Source organism: Bufo gargarizans, chromosome 9 (assembly GCF_014858855.1).
Source record: "Bufo gargarizans isolate SCDJY-AF-19 chromosome 9, ASM1485885v1, whole genome shotgun sequence".
NCBI lineage: Eukaryota > Metazoa > Chordata > Amphibia > Anura > Bufonidae > Bufo > Bufo gargarizans.
The window spans coordinates 61,241,569-61,259,773 of record NC_058088.1 but is presented as its reverse complement, the minus strand read 5'-3'; the positions used below and the strand labels follow the sequence as shown (position 1 = coordinate 61,259,773).

Sequence of the window (18,205 nt, the reverse complement as noted above, 5' to 3'; positions counted from 1 at the left end):
GTATGCCGCTCCCCGCTCCCCACTGCTACTATGGCAACCAGGACTTTAATTGCGTCCTGGCTGCCATAGTAACACTGAAAGCATTTTGAAGACTGATCCGTCTTCAAATGCTTTCAGTTCACTTGTGTTTTTCCGGATCCGGTGTGTAATTCCGGCAAGTGGAGTACACGCCGGATCCGGACAACGCAAGTGTGAAAGAGGCCTTAAATACATCACTCCCCCTTCAGCTCCTCTAGCATATAGTCCCATGTAAGATAAATCACTCCCCTGCCTTCAGCCCCTCCAGCATACAGTCCCATGTAAAATACATCACTCCCCCTCTAGCTCCTCCAGCATATAGTCCCATGTAAGATACATCACTCTCCTGCCTTCAGCCCCTCCAGCATATAGTCCCATGTAAGATACAACCCCCAGAGGATGCCATCTGCCCATCTCTTCTGTCCATATACCAGGCCTACCAGTATTACCCCTTGTTATACTGCCTGCCCGCCTGGTCACCCCACACCTAACAGTCTGAGTCACTTGTCTCCCTGAGTGTTAGGTGGGGTGACCATGCGGGCAGGCAGTATAACAAGGGGTAATAGTTGTAGGCCTGGTATTATGGACAGAAGAGATGGGCAGATGGCATCCTCTGGGCAGTAGTCTCTCTGGTCTTTCTTCACCAGTACCCTGACTGCCACCTGCTTGGCCTGGCTCTCATGACACTTCACTGCCTGGTGCTTGGCTTTCAGCACTGAGTGACAGTCAGCAGCAAGGAGTTAAAGGATAACCCCTATTTTGCCCCCATAAAATGCCCGGTACCCGGGCACCTTATTTACCTCATTCCTCGCATTGCTCCTGTTGTCCGCACAGCCGCCACTGCCTCCCTCCCGTCACGCAGATGAAAACTTCCAGCGACATGGGGTGCAGCCAATAGGAGGCCAGGATGGGAACGAGCCTCCCTAGCATTGTGGGTGACGCTAGGGAGGCTCATTTCCGAAGCAGCCCCCATTGGGCATAAGTATTATCTGTATGTGGTGCCTGGGCATTTTGGGGGCATAATAGGGGTTAGATAGCACCTTTAACCCTTAGGATACCGGAGGTTTTTGCATTTTCTTTTTTCTTCCCTATCTTCCTTGAGTCATAATTTTTTTATTTTTCCGTTCACATAGATGTATGAGGGCTTATTTTTTCCGGGATAAGTTGTACTTTAATATCGCATACAATGTAGTGTGAAGCGGGCAAAAATTCCAAATGAGGTAGTATAAAAAAAAAATACACAAATTTTTCCACCGTTTTACGGGTTTTGTTCCTACGGTATTCCCTTTGCGGCAAAACTGACCTGTGCCCTTCATTCTCTGGGTCAGTACGATTACAATGATACAACATATGTATAGGTTTTTTGACCCCCATAACTTTTTTATAGTTATATCTGCTGAGCTGTGTGGGGGCTCATTTTTTGCGGGATGAACTGTAGTTTTTATTGATACCATTTTGGAGTGTGTGTGACATTTTGATCACATTTTATAAACATTTTTGGGGTAAGAGAAGTGATGAAAAAATGGCGCTGGTAGCAAAGCGGTTAGGATGTGGGGGATGGGCTGTGTCAGGCTTTAGCACAGTGGACACAGGCAGGAGGAGCGATGTGTATGTGGGCTCCTGCCCTGCACTCGTTCAGCTATACTCGCATACATATGGCGCCCTGTGTCCACTGTCCTGTGCCCGCTCTGCTAAAGCCTGACATAGCCCATCTACAGGCCCGGCTTTACCAAAGCAGACAGGCAGGAGCAGTGATGTGAGCTGTACATGGCTCCCTGCACCCCAGGGAGATCCTTACTGCCACACAGCACTGTCACATCAGCGGTGTATGAGCGTACGGAATATAATGCGCTATAGGCACCTGAATTCAGCATCCGTTTCTTATAGGTTTCTAACGGTTTCAGTAGAAGGTGTATACATTTATTTATTGGCAAATGAGGGTGTGGCGGGGGAGGAGCCAGGGGTGGGATGGGCCAGGGGTGGGTAGTGGGTGGGGTTGGGGGGCCCAATTCAGATTCTAGCTATGGGGCCCAGTTATTTCTATGTACGCCCCTGTTATCTATCTCATATCTATCTCATATTTCATTTCTACCTATCTATCCATCTCATATCTATTATCTGTCTATCTCATATCTATTCTATCTATCTACAGTTTCGTTCAAAATTATTCAACCCCCAATGCTGTAAAGGGTTTTAGGGAATTTAGTGTACATTTGTAATTGTGTTCAGAATGAAATCTTACAAGGACTTTTTAAAGAACCAAATGCAACTAAAATGACATCAATTGTTTTTGTAATACAGTATTAAATGTTTTTTTTTGTGATTTCTTCATTGACACAATTATTCAACCCCTTAAAGACTACCACTCTTAAGAACAGAGGTTCATTCAAGTGTTTTCGATCAGGTATTGAAAACACCTGTGGATGTCAAGGAGCAGCAATCAAGCATAATAAGCACCAATTAGGCAGATTTAAAAGGACTGTGATACTCGGCTCCTTCTAGACATTTACTGGGGGGTTTACAAACATGGTGAAGTCAAGAGAATGGTCCAGGAAGACAAGAGAAGAGGTGATTTCTCTTCACAGGAAGGGCAATGGCTATAAGAAGATTGCAAAGATGTTAAACATACCAAGAGACACCATAGGAAGCATCATTCGCAAATTCAAGGCAAAGGGCACTGTTGAAACGCTACCTGGTGGCAGAAAGAAGATGCTGACTTCGACTGCTGTGCTCTACCTGAAGCTGCAAAGTGGAGAAAGGTCCCCGTGTGACTGCTGAGGAACTGAAAAAAGATTTGTCAGAGGTGGGTACTGAAGTTTCAGCTCAGACAATAAGGCGCACACTGCATAATGAAGGCCTCCATGCCAGAACTCCCAGGCGCACCCCCTTGCTGTCTCCAAAGAATAAGAAGAGTCGACTGCAGTATGCCAAAAGTCATGTGGACAAACCACAAAAGTTTTGGGATAGTGTTCTGTGGACTGATGAAACAAAATTAGAACTGTTTGGGCCCATGGATCAAGGCTATGTTTGGAGGAGGAAGAACAAGGCCTATGAAGAAAAGAACACCTTGCCTACTGTGAAGCATGACGGGGGGTCAATCATGCTTTGGGGCTGTTTTGCTTCTACAGGTACAGGGAAGCTTCAGCGTGTGCAAGGTACCATGAATTATCTTCAGTACCAGGAGATATTGGATGAAAATGTGATGCAGTCCGTCACAAACCTGAGGCTTGGGAGACGTTGGACCTTTCAACAGGACAATGATCCCAAGCATACCTCCAAGTCCACTACAGCATGGTTGCAGATTAAAGGCTGGAACATTTTGAAGTGGCCATCGCAGTCACCAGACTTAAATCCGATTGAGAACCTCTGGTGGGACTTAAAGAAAGCAGTTGCAGCGCGCAAGCCTAAGAATGTGACTGAACTGGAGGCTTTTGCCCATGAAGAATGGGCGAAGATACCTGTAGATCGCTGCAAGACACTTGTGTCAAGCTATGCTTCACGTTTAAAAGCTGTTATAACTGGAAAAGGATGTTGTACTAAGTACTAAGATTGAATGTCACTTGGGGGTTGAATAAAACTGATAATGATGTGAGCACAGAAAATACATTTGTGGTTATTTCATTATAAATGTTATATTGGTCTGACTTACAAGTGCCTCTTTGATTTAATTGTAAACAAGATGACTGAAATGATCAAAATCAATGTCAAACTGGCCAAAACACTCAATTTCAGTGGGGGTTGAATAATTTTGAACACAACTGTATTTATCTATCTATCTATCTATCTATCTATCTATCTAGCTATCTATTTATTATCTATCTATCTATCTATCTATTATCTATCTATTTATCTCATATCTATTCTATCTACCTATTATCTATCTCATATCTATGACAAGAAAAAAATTCAACAGCACTCTGCAAACACAAATAAAATACAATAATGGCATACTCATTATAGAAAATATTCTGGTTCTACTGCTACGCTCATTTTATAAATATGAGATTCTTGGCAAATACATTTTATACAAAATTTATTTGGGCCTGTCTGCCCCGACAAGGCGATCTCTATAGGACAGGAACCTAACACTAAATACTACCTGTTATGGCATGTGACTGCTGCAGCCAATCACTGTCCTCTGCCTTCTTCTCACCCCCCCCCCCCCCCCACCACCACTACAAATGACTATTCTTGTTTGCAATACGGACAAGAATAGGCCATGTTCTATAATTTGTGGAACGGACATATAGATGACATCCATCTGTATTTCTTTTTTTTTTTTTTTTTTGGGGGGGGGGGGGGAACTATAGAAATGTGTCTGTGTGCAATCTGCAAAAAAATGCGGATCAGACACGGATGCAAAATACGGTCGTGAGCATGAGGCCTAACTCCAAGGGCAGTGATTGGCTGTACACCAGCACATCTCTTGGACAACCCTTTTAAACTTAGGACTACGCTTGACCTGCATCCATCTATGTTTTTTTGGGAGGACGCTATAGAGCAGTCAACAACGCATTTGTGTCCTGTAAAAAAGACGGACATTGCCAAGGAGAGTCCAAAGGTTAATCTTTGCCTCATTGAAGTGAAGGAATATACAGGGTTTCTGTCATGAGAAATAACGTTATGTAGCTGACTGACAGCGATGGGCTACTGTCAGCAGTACATAACAGTGTTCTTTATAACTCCCTGCCGCCATTCTCTTAAAATAAAGACTTTTATAATATGCTAATGAAGACTCTAGGTGCTATGAGGTCGTTGCTTCAGCACCTAGAGGCTCGGTCTACGCACCCTTTGGCACTCCCAGTTCCAGTTGATTGACTTTTGAGTTTTCCTCAGTGTCCCGTAAACCCTGCGCCGTCCCTTTTAGTATTCAGCGCAGGCGCAGTGAGTGAAGGATGCGCTCCTGCTGCTGACATCCTTCCTTCGTCAAAGGCGCAGTGAGGAAGCTGGCAGCAGGAGAGCGTTCTTCACTCACTGCGCCTGCGCCGAATACTAAACGGGACGGCGCAGGCACTCCTCGACGGTCAATCAACGGGACCTGGGCGTGCCAAAGGGTGCGTAGACCGAGCCTCTAAGGTGCTTAAGCAACGCCCTCATAGCACCTAGAGGCTCATTAGCATATTTGATAAGTCTTTATTTTAGGAGAACGGCGGCAGGCAGGGAGTTATAAAGCGCACTGTTATGTACTGCTGACAGTAGCCCATCGCTAATGTCAGTCAGCTACATAACGTTATTTCTGATGACAGAAACCCTTTAAATACTGTTTCCGGGTATCCAAACGTAATCCCCCGAGTGGAAAGCTCAGCGGAAAGCTGGAACGTGAACAGCTCCGCAGGAGCGTCCGACCATCTAATGTGTGGGCAGATTACTCCCCCCTTCCCATACAGGCAGGGCATGCATGTGTATGTTTTCTAATGTGTATGGCCAACCTTAGGCTACGTTCACATGTGTTGGAAGCTCTTGCACATTCAGCCCCCATTATAAGAAAAACGGGCTCCACTAGGCGCCACGCGGCTTCAGCGACTAAGAAAAATCCTAAAATGTCACAAATTTATTGACACCATTTTAATTGCAAAACCTATTTCTCTAACAGCAATTGCACCCTGTTCACCAGCACATTACAGGAGGCAGAAATCTGAGTATGGTGAAGTACTGTGCACTGGAAAGGACAGCTGGGGTGACATTCTCATACTAGAACTGCTGCTCTGAGTCTATAGGGATCTTTTCCCTTTCTCACTCTTCGAGTATTTATAGCTGCGACTAATAAGGGCAATTCTGGAAACGTCCAGCGACAATTATAGAACGCGCATGCGTGTTCAATCACGAGCGGCGACAAGGACCGCTGGAGTATGCGCAGTAGGTGTTGACGCATTGGGCGTTCTCCGTGTGAGAGGCGGTGACAGGTGTCGCTGCAGAGATTCTGCTGACGTCACGTCCTATCCCGGCTTCTCATTGGCCGCGGCGCGCGTCAGTCAGGGCGGTAGGGGGCGTTACTTGTGTGCGATGAACTGGTTGCTAAGGAGGTGAAGATATCTTAGGAGGCGGTCACCCCCCCGGGACATAAGCTGGAGGAGGAGAACCAGGGAGGAGGCTTGTGAGTGCCAGGCGGCACGGAGGTGATGAATGGCATCTGCTGCTGGGTAAGGGAGGCAGGCAGGTGTGCGGGGCCGCACCTAGCAGGTGCAGGGGAGGGGGAAGAAAGGGTGACATGGGGATATATATATATTTATACATTTTTTTTAACTGCAAAAAATTAAGCAAATTTGCAAATCGTCTTCTTTGAATTTCTACTGTTTCCTGCCTGCAGCTTTTTTTGCAGACCTGTTTCCATGGTAACAGACTGCAAACAAACCCTGCGTAGTCATACCGACCCTGCCGACGTACTTACTACCCTACATCACGTGTGGCGGGTCCGCGGTGGATGTGTGGATTTTGTTGCATTAGTCATAGCGGAGGTGCTGCGGATTAGACGCATTGCAAAGGGTGAAATCCGCACCGGACAGGCTACTTTCACATTCACGTTTGGTGCGGATCCGTTATGGATCTAGACAGACGGATCCGTTCAGATAATACAAACGTCTTCATCCGTTCAGAACAGATCCATTTGTATTATCTAGACGGATCCAGTTGTCTTATGTCTTCTATAGCTATGACGGATCCGTCTTGAGCACCATTGAAAGTCAATGGAGGACGGATCCATTTTCTATTGTGCCAGATTGTGTCATAGAAAAAGGATCCGCCCCATTGACTTAAGGGCTCATGCAGATGACCGTAAGGCTACTTTCACACTAGCGTTCGATCGGATCCGTTCTGAACGGATCCGATCATAATAATGCAGACGGAGGCTCCGTTCAGAACGGATCCGTCTGCATTATATTGGCATATAAAAGCTAAGTGTGAAAATAGCCTCGGACGGATCCGTCCAGACTTTCAATGTAAAGTCAATGGGGGACGGATCCGCTTGAAGATTGAGCCATATTGTGGCACCTTCAAACGGATCCGTCCCCATTGACTTACATTGTAAGTCTGGACGGATCCGCACGCCTCCGCACGGCCAGGCGGACACCCGAACGCTGCAAGCAGCGTTCAGCTGTCCGCCTGTCCGTGCGGAGGCGAGCGGAGCGGAGGCTGAACGCCGCCAGACTGATGCAGTCTGAGCGGATCCGCATCCATTCAGACTGCATCAGGGCTGGACGGAAGCGTTCGGGTCCGCTCGTGAGCCCCTTCAAACGGAGCTCACGAGCGGACAGCCGAACGCTAGTGTGAAAGTAGCCTAAGGCTACTTTCACACTAGCGTTCGATCGGATCCGTTCTGAACGGATCCGCTCATATTAATGCAGACGGTGGCTCCGTTCAGAACGGATCCGTTTGCATTACCATGAACAAAAAATAAATAAAAAATTTTTTTTAATATATATTTTTTTCATGATAGTGCAAACGGATCCGTTTTGACTTTACATTGAAAGTCAATGGGGGACGGATCCGTTTGAAAATTGAGCCATACTGTGTCAACTTCAAACGGATCCGTCCCCATTGACTTACATTGTAAGTCTGGACGGATCCGTTTGCCTCCGCACGGCCAGGCGGACATCCGAATGCTGCAAGCTGCGTTCAGGTGTCCGCCTGCTGAGCGGAGCGGAGGACAAACGGTGCCAGACTGATGCATTCTGAGCAGATCCGTATCCACTCAGAATGCATTAGGGCTGGACGGATCAGTTCGGGGCCGCTTGTGAGAGCCTTCAAACGGAACTCACAAGCGGAGCCCCGAACGCAAGTGTGAAAGTAGCCTAAGTCAATGGGGACGGATCCGTTTGAAGATGACACACTATGGCTCAATTTTCAAACGGATCCGTCCCCCATTGACTTTCAATGTAAAGTCAAAACGGATCCGTTTGCACTATCATGAACAAAAATTTATTTATTTTTTGTTCATGGTAATGCAAACGGATCCGTTCTGAACGGAGCCTCCGTCTGCATTAATATGAGCGGATCCGTTCAGAACGGATCCGATCGAACGCTAGTGTGAAAGTAGCCTTACATTGTGTGTCAGGACGTTGGCTAAGTTTCGTCAGACGGACACCAAAACGCTGCAGGCAGTGTTTTGGTGTCCGCCTCCAAAGCGGAATGGAGACGGAACGGAGGCAAACTGAGGCTTTCTGAGCGGATCCTTATCCATTCAGAATGCATTAGGGCAAAACTGATCGCTTTGACCGCTTGTGAGAGCCCTGAACGGATCTCAAAAACGGAAAGCCCAAACGCCAGTGTGAAACTGCGGATTCCAGGAGTAAAATATAAGTGTCCGGGTCATCAGTATCTGATTGGTGGGGGTCCGCCTTCCGGCACCACTGCAGCCGTCTGACGGTTTACGGAGCACAGCGCCATACATGGGATAGTGGCTGTGCTTGGTATTGCAGTTCAGCCCCATTCACGTCAATGTGACGTCACTGGCCTAGGAAGAGGCTGCGGCGCTCACTGGAGTGCCAAGGCCTCGTCGGACCCCCACTGATCAGATATTGGGGACCTATCCTGAGAATAGCTCATCAGTTTTCTGCTTGCAGGGATGAGATTTGTTAAATCATGCATGAGCCCAACCGCTGCATTCACACAAGGCACCGTTGATTTATACATATATCATTTAGGCTATGCTCAGGCCGAATCCAATGGCGGTCAGCCTTCACTGCAATGGAATAGGCTTTTCCCGACAGCGTTTATAGGCTTCAGAAATTTTCCATGAGGGTTTGATGCCCCTGGGTCTAATCCTCCTGCGGCAGACATCTGGGGTCAGCTTCCGATCGTTGCCACGAAAATACAAATGATGTAAAATCATTATTTGACATGTGAACGTAACCTGGAGGACCAGCCGGGTGGGAGGGAATACGACTGCCTGATCACATCACACGGGGCCCGTATGTAGCCTGTGACCTTGGAGATACATTTGTCTGCGTGGGAGCTGAAAACACAAAACGGTTGGAGATTTGTTAACATGACTATTTGTAGAGTTGCTTTTTTTTTTTTTTAAAGAGGTTATACGACCCCAGAAATGCCCCCCATATGCCCGGGCCCCTCATACACAATGTACTTACCTCACTCCCCGGCACCCGCATCGCTTCTGAAGCCCGCAAGGGCGCTGCTGCATCTCCCCGTCGTGCGGATGAAAACATTCGGGGGGAAGGGCGGCAGCCAATAGCAGGTGGTGACAGGGGCGAGCCTCCCTAGCATCGCGGGTGATTTAGTTCTGGCTTCAGAAGCGACGGCAGTGCCGGGGAGCCAGGTGACTACATTGTGTGTGAGGGGCCCGGGCATATGGGAGGGGGGCATTTAAATCCCTGCACAGGTAGGTGAGCGCGGTGACGCAGTCTGATCTTACGTGTTTTCCTTATTGTGCAGGAATCTTCATGGACCTGATCGTCGCCTGGCTTTACTGGTGGAGTCCATATGAAGGAGTCCAGGAGTTTCGCTCATGGAGGTATGGCTCCCTCACTGTGCCACCTCAAGATTAGCTTAGAACGCATGTTGGGGGTTGTAGTTTTGCTTTGATCAAATAAGGGCTCATTTCTTATAGCTCCAAGTGACGGTTTGAAACAAAATTTGTGACTTCTTAGCTTTTTCTGACTCCCTTGCCACTTTTCCAAAAAGTGAGAGTGAGCTCCGTGACCCGACTCATTATATCCGCACCAGAAAACGACCTCACGTTACACCACTGGAGTACTACTGACGATTTCAGTACTGGTGTATGTACAGAGGATGCGACAAATTTATTAAGAGGCGTAATAAATGGGTCAGATCTTCCAACAGCGAAGTTTTTACTAAGACTGGTGTGTGAAACGTTGGTCTTTAGTAAATGACCCCCAAAGTTTCTTGTAGGGTAAGTTCACACAAGTGCAAAGCCACATTGCTACAGTAATAATTAAAGGGGTTTTCTGACAGTTTTTTTTATTGATGATTTATCCTCTGGGTAGGTCATCAGTATCTGATCAGTGGGGGTCCGACACCCGGGACCCCTGCCGATCAGCTGTTTACCAAGCATAGCACCGTACATTGAATAGCAGCCCTGCTTGGTATCGCAGATCAGCCCCAGTCACTTCTAAGGTGCTGAGCTGCGCCTAGGCCATGTGACCGATGAACATGACAGCCTAGGAAAAGGGACCTCTGAGACCCCCACCGATCAGATACTAATGACCTTTCCAGAAAATAGATCATCAGTAAAAAATGGGAAAAAGTAGGAAAACATAAATATCAATTTGGTATCGCTATAAGGGTCCATTCACACGTCCGCAAATGGGTCCGCATCCGTTCCGCAATATCGGGAACGGGTGCGGACCCATTCATTCTCAATGGGGCAGGAATGGATGCGGAGAGCACACTATGTGCTATCCGCATTTCCGGAGCGCGGCCCCGAACTTCCGGGCCGCGGCTCCGCAAAAAAATAGAACATGTCCTATTCTTGTCCGCAATTGCAGACAAGAATAGGCAGTTCTATGGGGGGTGCCGGCCGGGTGTATTGCGGATCTGCAATTTGCAGATTCGCAATACACCACGGACGTGTTAATGGACCCTATAGGGCTTATTTCTAAGACCACATGGTTGCCATGCCCGTGTTGCGGGATGCAAATAGGCACCGGCTATGTGAGTCCCGTATTGCAGTGCGGACCCATTGATTTGAACGGGTCCGTGATCCGCAAAAGATAGGGCATGTCCTATCTTTTTTTCTGTATTTTGCGGATCGGGGAACCAAGTCAATGGGTCCACATCCGCACATGGCCGGTGCAGATTGTGGTCCGCAATACGGGCACTGTGGCCATATAGGCGCGTGATAAATACATACAAAGGTTAATGTCCACGGTAATGTTCTGCTCTCTGCTGCACGATTACCAGTCATGTGTTGAAATGCCACGCTATGGCCACTAGGTGGCAGCACTTTCTTGTCTATGCCTTCATACTTTTAGGTTATCTTCTCGGTCATACAGTGTGTGCACAAAATAAACCCTATAGGCACAGTATGTATTGCTTGTATGGGACATATATGACAGGGCTGCTGCTCGTGTGAATAAATGTGGATTATTTTTAATGACTCCAACCTTGTCCTAGAGCAACTTTTAGGAATCACCAGCTCTAGTTGGCGTACATAGCAGCACACTGAGGGCCATACGGCTCTGCACTAACCCTGGGTTCAGACCTGAGCGTTCTGAAACGAGCGCTCTGTATGCGCGATTGTACGGGCGTTTACAATCGCGCATACAGAGACAAGCGAACGCCCATTGTCGCGCGTTCCCGAAAGTCTATGTACGGGAACGCGCGACAAACGCCCAAAAAAAAGCTCAAGAACTTGTTTGAGCGTCGGGCGTTTTACAGCGCTGTAAAACGCCCAGGTGAGAACCATTCCCATAGGGAAGCATTGGTTTCTCCTTGTTGAGCGTTTTACAGCGCGTAGGAACCGCTGTAAAACGCTCAGGTGTGAACTTAGGGTAAGGGTATGGCCCACTTACTTTCATTCACCCATGGGTTATGTATGGCACAGTTAACCCCTAGGTACCTATGGCTTGTCTATAGACTGCAGGTAAGTCCTTGTGTGTCTGTAATGCTGACAGATGTTGTGGCTGTGAAGCGGTCACGTTGGTTTTCGCTTAGCTGTGCACAATTCTGCTCTGCACACTTATACGTTTGTACCCGGCTGCCTACTCTGCCCTTCACCGAGCCCACACTGAATTCCTGAGCCCCTTGTCGTCTGTGCCACGTGACCCAGAATGCCAGCGGCTTGTCCCATGTTCCCCTTCTGTCCGGTACTCATATGGAGGTAGGTTATGTACGTTTCTATAGTTCCTACCCCTCCCGTGATCTGTGATGTCATCGGTTAGCGCACACGCGATGTCACCCTGTATCTTATGATAAATGTCAGCGTTCTGCTTATGTCATTACAGATCTGAGGCATGGATCCCCAATGAAGCTGCACACGTCGGAAGGACACGTTGGTACGTGGAACCCCCTGCAGCTTGTGGCTGTCGCATGCCAGGTAACCACTTGCCACACGCTTCATACATGCACCATACCATAGATCTGTGATGGCTAACCTCCGGCACTCCAGCTGTGGTAAAACTACGACTCCAAAGATGCACACTTGCTTGGCTGTTCTCAGAACTCCATAGAAATGACTGGAGCATGCTGGGAGTCGTAGTTTCACCACAGCTGGAGTGGGGGGATGGAGAGTGGTGTTTATATGACTCGGTCAGTGATGTCTCTAGCGCACTGATCAGGATATCCTGCAGCCAGCAGAAGCCTGTCCCCTCCCTGATATGATACAGATAACGCCGTCTACCTGCAGCACTAAATATAACGCAGGGACTGCGCTAATCTGTGAACGTGACAGCGAGCACTTATTATAGCTCCTCAGTCCGGAAATGCACTATATACATCCAGAGGTTACACCTCAACCCGAGACGCACACAATGCGTATGGAGGCTGTGTCATACTCCAATGTATAGGCTCCCATTGTAAGGGCTCATGCACACAAACATATTTTTTCTGTGTTCTTTTCAGTTTTTTTTGTGGCCCATATGCGGAACCATTCTATTCAATGGGGCCGCAAAAGAAAACGGAAATGACTCTGTGTGCATTCTGTGTCCGTAGGTTCGCATGGTCTTTTCTCAAAAAAATACGGTGCACTATCTTTGTTTGCGAAATATAGAGCCAAAACGTGATGTGAACAGAGCCCGATGGGTGTTGCATGTATGAGTATAGCATCGGGGCACTTACTTAGTCATTCTCACTGCTCGGTCTTCTGGTTCTGGATAATCGAGATTATCATGGAGTGCTTTTCCAGATTGTCAGGATTTTTGGAATATCGGGTGCAGGATTAAAGGGGTTGTCCAGGATCAGAAAAACATGTCTGCTTTCTTCCAAAAACAGCACCACCCTTGTCCTCAGGTTGTGTGCGGTATTGCAACACAGCCCCATTGACTCCAATAGAGCTGAACTGCAGTAACAGACGCAACCCATGTACAGGGGTGGTGCTGTTTTTGGAAGAAAGCAGCCATGTTTTTCTCATGTGTATCTCTGAAGCGTTCGTGGCAATTCTTCTGACCTTTGATTTTGTTAAATACTTGTATTCCTTGTGAACAAACGATTGAGGAACATCTGTTCATAGGACTATGTGTTCTATCGTTCCTCTGTTATTCCTCCTAGAAATCATCATGTCTTCTCATTTGATGACTAACCTCTTTCCAAGATAAGAAGAACCATTGGAGGTTCATTTTTACAGTGGAATGAGGGGGCAACAACTTTTTGCAGTGACTATATGTATGCGTGGCAGATGGTAATCGTAATGAGATTTTATGTGCCGACTTCTTGCCTGCCTGTCATTGTTCTGTCTGGTGAATAACAATTAGTTCACATTGACTTTCTCATTTAGAGTCCTCTCGTCTCCATGGCTGTGACCTGAAAGCAAAAGGCTAAGGCCCCATGAAGAAGAAACAATGCAAGCTCTGTATGATTGGGGTCGCCCCAAAGCAAATAGGTGAGTGACTTGTGCCAGCTGCGCCCGGCTCTACTATTGGGTAAGCGGTGCAGAATAATCTCCTGCATCTTAATTACCATCTTGCAAGAATGAACTTGCAAGGAGGTGACGAGGGTGCAAATAGAAACTGGGGTCTTTTCACTGCTGCCCAGCAAAAGGATGTTGGATCTGGCGGAATAAGACCCCTACAGTAACCTCCATGTGTGTTTGTGTCCTGCTGTAGGGTATCAGATGTACCATCCATTGATCATTTCTGAAAGGCATTTAGACTTTCTCGTGAATGGCATTGGGGGACACAGCACCATGGGTATATGCCCAGCTGCCACTAGGAGGCTGCCACTAGAAGTAAAAAGCGTTGGCTCCTCCTATCTGGGCTATACCCCACTGCACACGCAGGGGCAAACCTGTTTTTTTCTAGTGTCCATAGGAGGCAGACATGACCTGCTTTTTTTTTTTTGCAGGTCTTGTTGCTATTTTGTTACTTTATTTTTTCATCTTGATGTTTTCTTCCTTATGCAGGTTTTTCACCTGCTGCAGGTGGGTGCTCCATCGTGGGCTGCCACTTTAGTTGCAACCCCTGCGGGCGCGCTACTTCGATACCTCGCCGGTCACCGAGTCCCCATTCCTTCCTCTGCAGTGGCCTGCCAACATTCCGTCGGGTTCCGTGTTGAGTCTGCTGATGGGGTAAACCTGCGTCTCCTAAAGATGTCAGAGGGTAAGTAACTGCGGTGGGAGGAGAACTTTGTTCCGGTCCTCTCCGCAGTTCATATCCCCGGGTCGACAATTTGGCAGCACACTCCCTCAGTCGCCAACCCGGGCAAGTGGTCCCTTCACCCAGAGTTGTTCCTACAACTCTGTCAGCGTTGGGGCTCGCTGGACGTGGACCTCTTCGCCTCCCGTCTGAACCACAAGCTCCTGCGTTATGTCGCGAGGTCCCGGGACCCTCTGGTCTCAGATGCTTTGGTCCTTCCTTGGTCCCAGTTCAGCCTCTTATACCTCTTTCCCCCCATTCTGCTCCTTCCCAGGGTCCTCAAACGCCTGAAGGCGGCCCAGGTCCCAGCGATTCTGGTGGCCCCGGACTGGCCTTGCAGAGCGTGGTATGCGGATCTTTTGTTTCTTCTCGCCGACGTTCCGTGGCGTCTTCCTCTACGTCCCGACCTCCTTTCCCAAGGTCCGCTACTTCACCCAAGTTTACCTCGGCTGAGTTTAACGGCGTGTCTGTTGAAGCCGCGGTCCTGAGGTTCCTTGTTCTCTCGGAGTCTGTTATCCAGACTATGCTCCACGCACGCAATCCCCAATCATCCAAAATTTATCACCACACCTGGAGGGCTTATTTTTCCTGATGTGAAGCTGGTCATTATTCCCAGAATTTTGTATTTTCTCCAGGCTGGTTTTGACAAGGGTCTTCATCTGGGCTCACTCAAGGGTCAGATTTTGGCCCTGTCCGTTCTCTTCCAGAAACCCCTGGCTTCTCGCCGCCTAGTGAGAACCTTTCTCCAGGGGGTTGCTCACTGTGTTCCGCTTTTTCGTTCTCCTGTGGAACCCTGGGTCTTAAACCTTGTTCTTGATGCTCTTCAGGTCTCTACCTTTGAGCCCTTGCAGGATATCTCTCTTTCATTTGTTTCTTTTAAGGTCGCTTTTCTTGTGGCGATTACTTCCATCCGCAGAGTCTCTGAACTTGCTGCGCTCTCCTGCAGATCCCCTTTCCTGGTGTTCCATCAGGACAAGGTGGTTCTACGTCCGGTCCTTTCCTTTCTCCCTAAGGTGGTGTCATCATTCCACATTAATTAAGGAGATTGTCCTTCCATCCTTCTGCCCTAACCCGTCTCATCCTCAGCGTTCTCTTCACCGTTTGGATGTCATTAGGGCACTTTGCCTCTACCTTCGGTTGACAGAGTCCTTCCGCCGGCCGGACTCCCTCTTCGTAGTCCCTGAGGGCCCTCGCAAGGGCCTGCAAGTCTCCAAGGCCACCATATCCCGTTGGAATTAGTCGTCTGTCAAGGAGGCCTATGTTGCAAAGGGTAGTGTTCCTCCCTTTCGGTTGACCGCTCACTCCACTAAGGCAGTCGGTTCAACATCAGGCCTCGACTTCCCAGGTCTGCAAGGCCGCCACCTGTGCCTCTGTCCATACGTTTTACAAGTTTTACCACATCCACTCCTTGGCTTCTGCTGGTGCCAGTTTGGGTCGCAGGGTTCTGCAAGCAGCCATGAGTTAGTTGCGTTGCAAGGCTATTTTCTGCCCTCCCTCGTGGACTGCTTTAGGACATCCTATGGTGCTGTGTCCCCCAATGCCATTCACGAGAAAACTGGATTTTTGTACTTTTCTCGTAGGATGCATAGGGGGACACCCTCTTGGATTGTTTTTTCTATTGTTGGTCCTCTATGGTTTAGGACTTGTTGGCTTCTTATTTTTTTCAGTTGGGCTCCTACTGCTTTTTTACCTACTGGTTTGCTCCTGCATGTGCAGTGGGTATAGCCCAGATAGGAGGAGCCAACACTTTTTACTTCTAGTGGCAGCTGGGCATATACCTATGGTGCTGTGTCCCCCAATGCATCCTACGAGAAAAGGATTTTATGGTGAATACAAAAATCATTTTTTTTGTCTTTCAACTCGTCTATTCCCTGTCTTTTTCCTCTCAGGCAGCAGAGACGGCACTTGGAAATGTGAAGTGTAAACCGTATTCCAACTCAGAGAGGGTCTGTGCGAGATGTGAGCGGCGGTGGCCCCGCACAATGGTAACTGTCTGACCTTGTATTGAAGGCCTGGAGATAAAACCTAACTTTTACTATGTGATATTAAAATACACACTGCACCATCATGACAAAAACACACAAACACGTAATAATCTAGGCTTGGATACCAATAATGTGTCCCCGTTCTTGGGCGTCACTTCTTTTCCAATAAGAAGAAGTATATATGGATCACTCTGACCGATCCTGTAGTCTGTCTGCAAGATAGTTCAATTTGGAAAGGAGTGGTCCCAAGTGATGGAAGGTCCTGATATCAATAAAAGCTTCTGTATTAGATAGGCAACTGGCCAGACCAGAGTCCCTATATATCCCTAAGTACAGTGAGGGGAACTGCCTATCTACACAGAGCACTCGCCCCGAAAGCGGCGACCCCGTCCGGATACCTGACCCTAACCCGGGCAGTATCCCTACTATGAACCCTAATGAAGTGTTCAATATATATGTCTTCTTATTTGAAAAGCCCAAGAACGGGGACACATTATTGGTATCCAAGCCTAGATTATTACGTATTTGCGTGTGTTTGTCATAATGGTGCAGCGTGTATTTTAATATGACATAGTAAAAGTTAAGTTTTATCTCCTGGCCTTCAATTTGAGGTCTTGTTTTTGACTGCTTATATATTGGAAGTAATAATTTTGGAAACACCCCACAGTGTTTCCCATACCATACATTTGTGTTTTATCCTCAAAGTGTTCCAGGTCAGCATTTCTCAAACTGGATTTCATGGGATCCCAGGGTTTTGTGTTGGGATCATTGGGATCTCTGGGGTTGTGATTGCTCTTCATATGAGTCTGCATCACACTGAATAGGAGAGGGTAGGGATGTCTACTTTCCTGCTAGCTGGCTGCATCGTTTTATTCCTGCCTCTTTGCTTTAATGGAAAGTGTCTTTTATTGTCTTTTTTTTTTCAGTGGTGAAGAACTAGGATGGTGATTTATGAGACATGACCATTTTTTGATGGAGAGAATCTCTTTGGAGCAGGTGGATTCATGCTTCCATCCAGGATTACTACAATGACAACGCAGAATCCAATGTCACTTTTATGCAGTCACTATTCTGCCAGTATATATTTTATTATAACTTGTCTAGGGCTGTGGAGTTGGAGTCGAAGCTAGATTTGAGTGTTATTAATATTTTGTGATTAATTTATTAACTTTCATATACATTTTGAAAAGTTTAGAAATGTTAATCATAAATATATGTTATATTCTATCCATTCTATCCTTATTTATCAAAAACAGTGATCAGCAGGGTGTTCTAAAGATAATAGAAAATCAGTTCTCACCTCTCCTGTGTTCTCTGCTGTCCCTTATGCCTCATTCACACATCAGTGTTCGGTCAGTGATTTCCATCAGTAATTTTGAGCCCAAACCAGGTGCGTATCTAGACACAGAACAGGAGCAGATCTTTCCATTATATCTTATGTCTCTGGAGGCTCCAATCCTGGTTTTGGCTTACAAATACTGATGGAAATCACTGACCAAACACTGACTGTGTGAATGAGGCTTTATACTGTAATCAGTGATAAGCAGGGTGTTCTGGTGGTGATAGATGATCAGTTCTCACCTCCCCTGTGTTCTCTCCAGTCTTTATAATATAAACAGTGATACGCAGGGTGTTCTAGTGATTATAGATGATTAGTTTTCATCTCCTCTTGTGTTCTCTCCTGTCCTTATACTATAAACAGTGATAAGCAGGGTGTTCTAGTGGTGATAGATAATCAGCTCTCACCTATTCTGTGTGCTCTCCTGTCCTTATAATATAAAAGAGTGATAAGCAGGGTGTTCTAGTGGGGGTAAATAATCAGTTATTGCCTCTAATGTGTGCTCGCCTGTCCTTACACTATAAAACAATGGTAAGCAGGGTGTTTTAGTGGTGATACTCGGTTCTCCACTCTATTGTGTTCTCTCCTGTCCAGTGAAAAGC

At 47.2% G+C, this 18,205-nt stretch overlaps 1 long non-coding RNA gene across 1 annotated transcript; it reads left to right on the top strand.

The window, feature by feature from the left end:
* Window positions 1-6,028: 6,028 nt before the first annotated feature.
* On the top strand, window positions 6,029-17,671 carry LOC122946636. The gene is made up of 6 exons (XR_006391248.1): window positions 6,029-6,158; window positions 9,406-9,484; window positions 11,937-12,028; window positions 13,424-13,528; window positions 16,169-16,264; window positions 17,191-17,671. It is a non-coding gene; the product is annotated as an uncharacterized LOC122946636 (long non-coding RNA).
* Window positions 17,672-18,205: the final 534 nt, after the last annotated feature.